The sequence below is a fragment of the Ochotona princeps genome, chromosome 9 (assembly GCF_030435755.1).
Source record: "Ochotona princeps isolate mOchPri1 chromosome 9, mOchPri1.hap1, whole genome shotgun sequence".
Taxonomy (NCBI): Eukaryota; Metazoa; Chordata; class Mammalia; order Lagomorpha; family Ochotonidae; genus Ochotona; species Ochotona princeps.
In genome coordinates, this window is record NC_080840.1 from 5,303,290 (window position 1) to 5,309,677 (window position 6,388).

Genomic DNA, 6,388 nt, shown 5'->3' on the forward strand with positions numbered 1-6,388 from the left:
CGCCAATGAAGACACTCTCAGAGCTCCTGGGCGTCATGGCCGCCTCCCCCTTTGACTCCAGTTTCTTGCTAACACCGACCCTGAGAGGCAGTGACGACAGTGCCAGTGGTTTCCCTGCCAGCCACATGGGAAACGTGGATTGAGCCAATGCAGGCATTTGGGGAGTGGGCCAAATGATGGGAGCTCTCTCACCAACCCCCTTCTCTATCGCCCTGACTTTCAAATAGGAAATTTAAAAAAAAAAAAAAAGGAAAGAAAAAAATGTTTCCTTGCTTCCTGGTCTGGATGAAGGCAGCAGCAGTTGCAAACAAGCCCTCTGTTCCGTAAACGGTCGTTTCTGTGGCCCTTCCTTATGTCTGTTTCTGGAGGCAGGATAGAACTTGACTCTGGTGACATCACAAATGTCCTTTCTTCAAATACTGCTCCTCTGTGAGCCAGACAGGGAGAGCTGCCCACCCATAGGAGACAAAGAAGCCACTTTGAAGAAAAGAAGTGGAGATCCCCACACATTTCTTTTGGAGGGGGTTATTGGAACCCCCCTCCCCGGTTAGACCCAGGTGGTCACAGAGGAATGCCCTGCTAGGGCAAGCCAACAGAACAAAGGGCCCCGGGGGAGCTGTGGAAACTTTGTTCAACCTCAAGTCCCAGGGGAGGTTTTGGGGCTGAGAGTCCATGGTGGCATCATGTCTGGAAAGGCCAAAGGCCGACCTCTGGCTGGACAGTGGGGACATATCTTTAAGAACAAGGAGGCAGGGCCCGGTGTGATAGCGTAGTGGACTTGGGGGGGTGAGCAGGGGTAGGTTCAAAACTGGAGGGCTGGGTCATCATTAGACCATGGTCTAATGGAGATGGGCATGCAGACACAGAAGCGAACCCTCAGGGGTTGGAACTGTGGTTTGGTGGAATAAGTGCCACCGTGATAGTAACATCCCACGTAGGCACCACTTTGCATCCCAGGTGCTCCATTCTGATCAAGCTCCCTGCTAGTGCTCCTGGGAAATCAGTGGAAGATGACTCAAGCATCTGGGATCCTATCACTCCCAGGGAGACCGGAACTGAGTTTCTGGCTCATGGTTTCAGGCTGGCACAGTCCCAGCCATAAGGAATGAGCCAGCAAATGAGAGATGCTTCGCTATACATACATCTACCTCTCTCTCTCTTTTTCTCTCTTCCCTTCTTGCTTTCTCTTATTCTGTCTCTCCCTTGCTGTATAATTCTACCTTTCAAATAAATAAACCTCCAACCCCACCCTCTACTCTGTAAATATCCCCTGCCACATGTGGTCCCTGTGTTAGGGAGAAAAAAAAACATAGGAACCACACTGGGTTGCTTCTAAAATTCAGCTCAGTGGTACTGAGAAAGACAGTCAGCCTTCTCCACCAACACGCACACACACACTCGGAAATTTACTTACAGGTTGAGACACTACAAAAGGGAGCAGGGGACCTTTACACTGCCCAAGGCCATTTGGACAATTATAACATCATTCGTAGACCACACAAAATTATTAAGTTAAACATTAGCCTGTTACAGATTTATTGAGTTTCAAGACCCGCCTGTGGTTGCCTTGGTAGAGCCAGACCACATGATTTCACAGGCCCAGTGTGCCCCAGCCCTGCTGAAGAAAACATCTTCACTCTGAATCAGGCCTTGAAAGGTAAGGAGACCAGAGGAGGCAGGGAGACAGTACACAGAATGAGCTGAGGCTCAAGAATGCAGCAAGTCCTGAGGCTACAGAAACAGCTCAAGGCCAGAACGCAGGGGCCAGAGGACTCTTCTGTGAACTTGAACTTGACTAGGTGACAAGTGGAAGTAACTGCAGTTTGGACAAGAAGTCATACTTGTGTCTTGGCTTAGGAATGTTGCCCCGAGAATCGCAGGAAAGGTGGCTTGAGAGGAGAGAGGTTAGGGTAGGAGATAGAGTTCAAAGGCACCCCCAAGCCTGAGCCAGACAAACAAGAGGAGGGGATACACTGCAGAGGTTTGTTGGAGTGGACACAGAGAAGGGAGGCGAGGAGAGGAAATGAACCTGTGCCCAGGCACCAGATACATGTGTAGGCTTCAAATCAGTTGAAACAGAGGAGCAGCTGGGAGAGAATGGAAAGGCTGGTGTGGAGGCTGCCCCTGGAGCACTCTGCCTTTCCTGAGTGCGGTGCCCCTTTTCTCTTTGCTTGCTCTGCATTCACCTGGCAGCCCAACCAGAAGGCACTCTAAAACTCAAACAACGCTCCGGGAAGTTCTGCAAGTAGGCTAAGTCCCCATCGAAGCCACAAAGAACCATTCGTCAAGCACACAGGCACAGGAAACCAATGGCTAAACCTCCCCAGATCTCTGATACCATCTTCATCATACCTTGATTGGATATGAAGTCAGTCTGGGTTTGTAGCTGAATGAATTGTACAGCTCCTTCTCAGAAGGAGGGAAATAACCAAGGAACCACAATGTAATAGAATATGCCAGAAGTTTGATGTGGACATAGACATGCATGCCCTGGGAGTTTGGGGTGGGGAGGAATCTGTTATAGCCTCAGGATGGGAGACAGGGAGACAGAAACTGTCTGGAAGGTATCATGAAGGTGAGAGTAGGTGGATATTGGAGGATTGAGAAAATAGACAAGTGGAGGAATGTCATAGAATCCACTGTGTTCACGACCGCCATTCTGTCCCATTCAGCTTCCTTACAAAGCTCAGCAAATGGGGCCAAGATGGTGACTGTACAAAACCACTGTTCCCATATTGAGCCAACAGGAAGGAAGAAATGAGACCTGAAGGATGAACTGCTCGCTTGAAGCTTGCTTCACAGCAGTCACACACAACGTCACTCAACATTTCACTGCCCAAAACTTAGTTGCTTTATACACTGGAACTTGTGTCTCCCCAGAATTTCTATCCTGAAACCCTAATCCCAGAGTGATGGCAACTGATGCGGAAATGACCCGGAGAGCAGGCCCTCACCTGATGCTGCATCAGCTGCAACCTTAATTTTGGATTTGCAGCCTCCAAAACAGAAGCAGATTTCTTCTGTGTGGTGGCCAGTCCATCTCCAGTGTCTGCTGCAGCAGCATAAGCTGACTAGACATGACCAAACCAAACTGCAAGGAAGATCTGGAAGCCATTCCTGCTATTATCTGCCCCAATGCCCAGACAAAACTTGGAAATCCCATGTACAAGGACAAAAAGAAAATTGGGCCACTCTCCATGGAGGCCAATGCTCCAAGTGTACATTTTTCAACAGCCTCTTTGGATGAGTAAAGAATATAATGATTAATTTTGGGTGCCCACACATGTTTTCCCATTCCACCTCCCAGTCCTGTAGAAAACTTAAAATCATAAAACCTTCTCAGCTCCCCAACCACATAACCTGAATTGAATAGTTAGCATTCATTCTTTGACCACAGTAGCCAGCTGAAGGTTGATCAGACACAGGAACTGAAGTATCCTGAACTAGTATCTGGATACTGGAGGAAAAGAACTCTCCTCATTGGGTTGTAAAGTTGGCAGGGCATGAGTCAAAAGCTGGTCAGGTAAAGCAGGGTGAGTAGTGTGTCCCTAGAAGCCATGCCTACCTGGAACTGAAGAATGTGACCAAACCTGCTTGTGCAGTCTCCACAGATGTCATTAGTTTGGTCATTTTTAAGGTTTATTTGAAAAGCAGAGTAGTGTGAGGAGGAGATAGAGTGAGGGGGGGGGAGAGAGAGAAAGAGAGAGAGAGCTATTATCTCTTGATTGATTCCCCCAAATGACTCCGACATGCAGGTATAGGCCTGGAGCTTCTTCCTGGTCTCCCACATGGGTGTAGGGGCCCAAGCACTTGGGACATCTTCCATTGCTTTCCCAGGTATATTGGCAGAGAGTTGGATCAGAAGTGAAGCAGCTGGGACTTAAACCAATTGCCCATATGTTGTCCATATGGGATACTAACATCACAGACGGTACCTTCAGCTGCTATGTCACAGCGCCAGCCCATTGATGTCATTACTTAATCTAGTTAACTTAGTTCTACAACTTGCATGCATGAGTTATCAACGAATGATGAAATGAGTAGACAAAGTTGAAGTATAACAGGATTTTCACATAAGTCTCCATTTCTCCAGAATGGTAACCTTGGCAGAAACTGCCTTGACCAATATTGGAGAAAACCAGCTTCCTATGCCACCCAGTATAAAGCACAGAGGAGACTAAGGTGCCATGTCTGTGGGCTGTTCTATCAAAGAAAGGAAGGAGGAGAGAAATGGGTGGGGAGTAGAGGAGAAAGGGAGAGAGGGAGAAAGACACTTGGTCTAACCACAAAAAAAAAAATCAGACAAAGCAAAGAAAATCCACAAAATAACTCATTCTCAGTCTTCTGAAACACCAGTGTCACGGAAGATTCCAGAACTGTCCAAGATTAAAAGAAGCTGCAAAGAAGTGACAATGGAGAGGAATGCATGATCTAAGATGGTATTTTGCTGTGAAGGACAGGGTTGAGACTCTTGGTGGGCAAGCACAATGGCATTGTTCCAGTATTGATTTCCTGACTTTGATATTTACACTGGGGGTTATGTGAAAAGAATGTCCTTGATTCTACGAGGTACGCATTGAAGTATTTAGGGACAAATGGGCAATAAATGAATCTACAACTTACCCTCCAACAAGTTAGGAAAAATCATGATGGAAGAGAGTCACAGAACAGAGAGAGAGAGCAAGAGGGAGCAATTGAAGCAAAGGTGATAATGGGCTAACATTTTGGGAATTTCCATAAAAGATAATCAGCAATTCTCTAAATTATTTTTGCAACTTTTCTGTGAAGCCTAAAATTAATCAAAATAGAAGGTATCAAGAAGACATAATTTGTCTTTTCCCCCTTGGACCCTTTGTGCTCCCTAACACTCTGACATCACAGTTACCATGGCAACCTTCTGTCACACGTCTTCCTTGTCTATTTCCATCATTCTAGCTTTTTTTTTTTAAGATTTTTTTTATTTTTTTATTGGAAAGGCAGATATACAGAGAGGAGAGAGAGAGGAAGATATTCCATCCGATGATTCACTCCCCAAGTGGCCGCAACAGCTGGAGCCGAGCCAATCTGAAGCCAGGAGTCTCTTCCGGGTCTCCCACGCAGGTGCAGGCTCCCAAAGCTTTGGCCATCCTCGACTGCTTTCCCAGGCCACAGGCAGTGAGCTGGATGGGAAGTGGGGCTGCTGGGTTTAGAACCTGCGCCCATATGGGATCCCGGCGCGTTCAAGGCGAGGACCTTAACCACTACGCCATCGCACCGAGCCCTCCATTATTCTGTTTATGGACTCTTTGATGACAGAAATATGTCACTTTTCCTTTTTTTGTCCAAATCCCCTTCAAAGGGTCTTAACATCACTTGCCACTCTGGCCATCCTCTGCAGACAGTGGATTCACCTCTCCTCCTTCCTAACATCCTGTGCCAAACCACCATCCAGGTCTTACTGAACGCCTGATTTGCCAAATGTGGCATTTCCGTAGATCCAAGGGACCCATTTTTATATGAAAATCTGCTATGATGGGCATTGATTCCAGTATAAGAGAAGCTCATTGCCTGGCAGCAGCTGGACTGGTAGAAAGCTGAAGAGCTTGCTAAAGTGGCTTGGGGCTGTGTCATGGATGCTGTGTTGTGTCACTTGGACTTTCATTCCTCCTCAGGAATGAAGCCTTCATTTGCCCAGCTGAGTCCCTGTAACAGATGCCCTATTCTGAAAGAGTTGCCCAAGGGCACCCTCCTTTCCTCTACCCTAGGAGCTGTGTCTATCCAGTGACTGATCCAAACAATGTACCAAGACCCCAGTCTGGGCTAACTCTAGCCCCAAAGTTCCCTGCGGCATTGGCTAAAACTTTTGTTTCTAAATCACAGTTCAACCTGTCCCTCTGTCCCATGCTTCTTCATGCACTCTTTCCCTGGCACAGCTCTTGAGCGTGCTCTTCAACAAGTCCCCCTTGCCCCTGCGTGTTACAGCTCGGAGTTTGACAGCTGGGTAGCCCACACTTGTCAATGTTGAAGAGTGGTCTGAAAAAACAGGATCTAAGAAGGGTTGTTGAGTCTGTACCACGTACCTACCAGCTAGCAGAGGATCCATCAGTGAAGAAGTGACAGCCTCCTGCGAGGTGTGCAAAGTACGGCTGTGCATCCATTGGCCGGACTGTGCCAGGACTGGGAAGGGTCATGCTGTTCAGTGTGGCAGCCGCCCGTCACATGTGGTTGCACATGCAGCAGCTGGTAGAACAGATCCAAGGGCACATGGAAATGGGCAGTGCAGTGTGTGCACTCGCTCAGAAAATCCCCTAGATGACTATGCACCTGGGAAAGCTGCACCAGAGACCCTTGAAAGCTCAATGCTGGCTCTCCTCTGAGACATGAGGGCAAGGCTGAAGGTAGGAATTGT

General features: G+C 47.7%; 1 long non-coding RNA gene across 1 annotated transcript in view; it reads right to left on the reverse strand.

Moving 5' to 3' along the window:
• LOC131481129 (uncharacterized) overlaps nucleotides 1-6,147 on the reverse strand; it is a 79,905-nt gene extending 73,758 nt beyond the window's left edge. Inside the window, exon 1 of the long non-coding RNA XR_009246046.1 lies at nucleotides 6,060-6,147. This is a non-coding gene — a long non-coding RNA (uncharacterized LOC131481129). The remainder of the gene's footprint in view (nucleotides 1-6,059) is intronic.
• Between the last annotated feature and the right edge of the window lie 241 nt (nucleotides 6,148-6,388).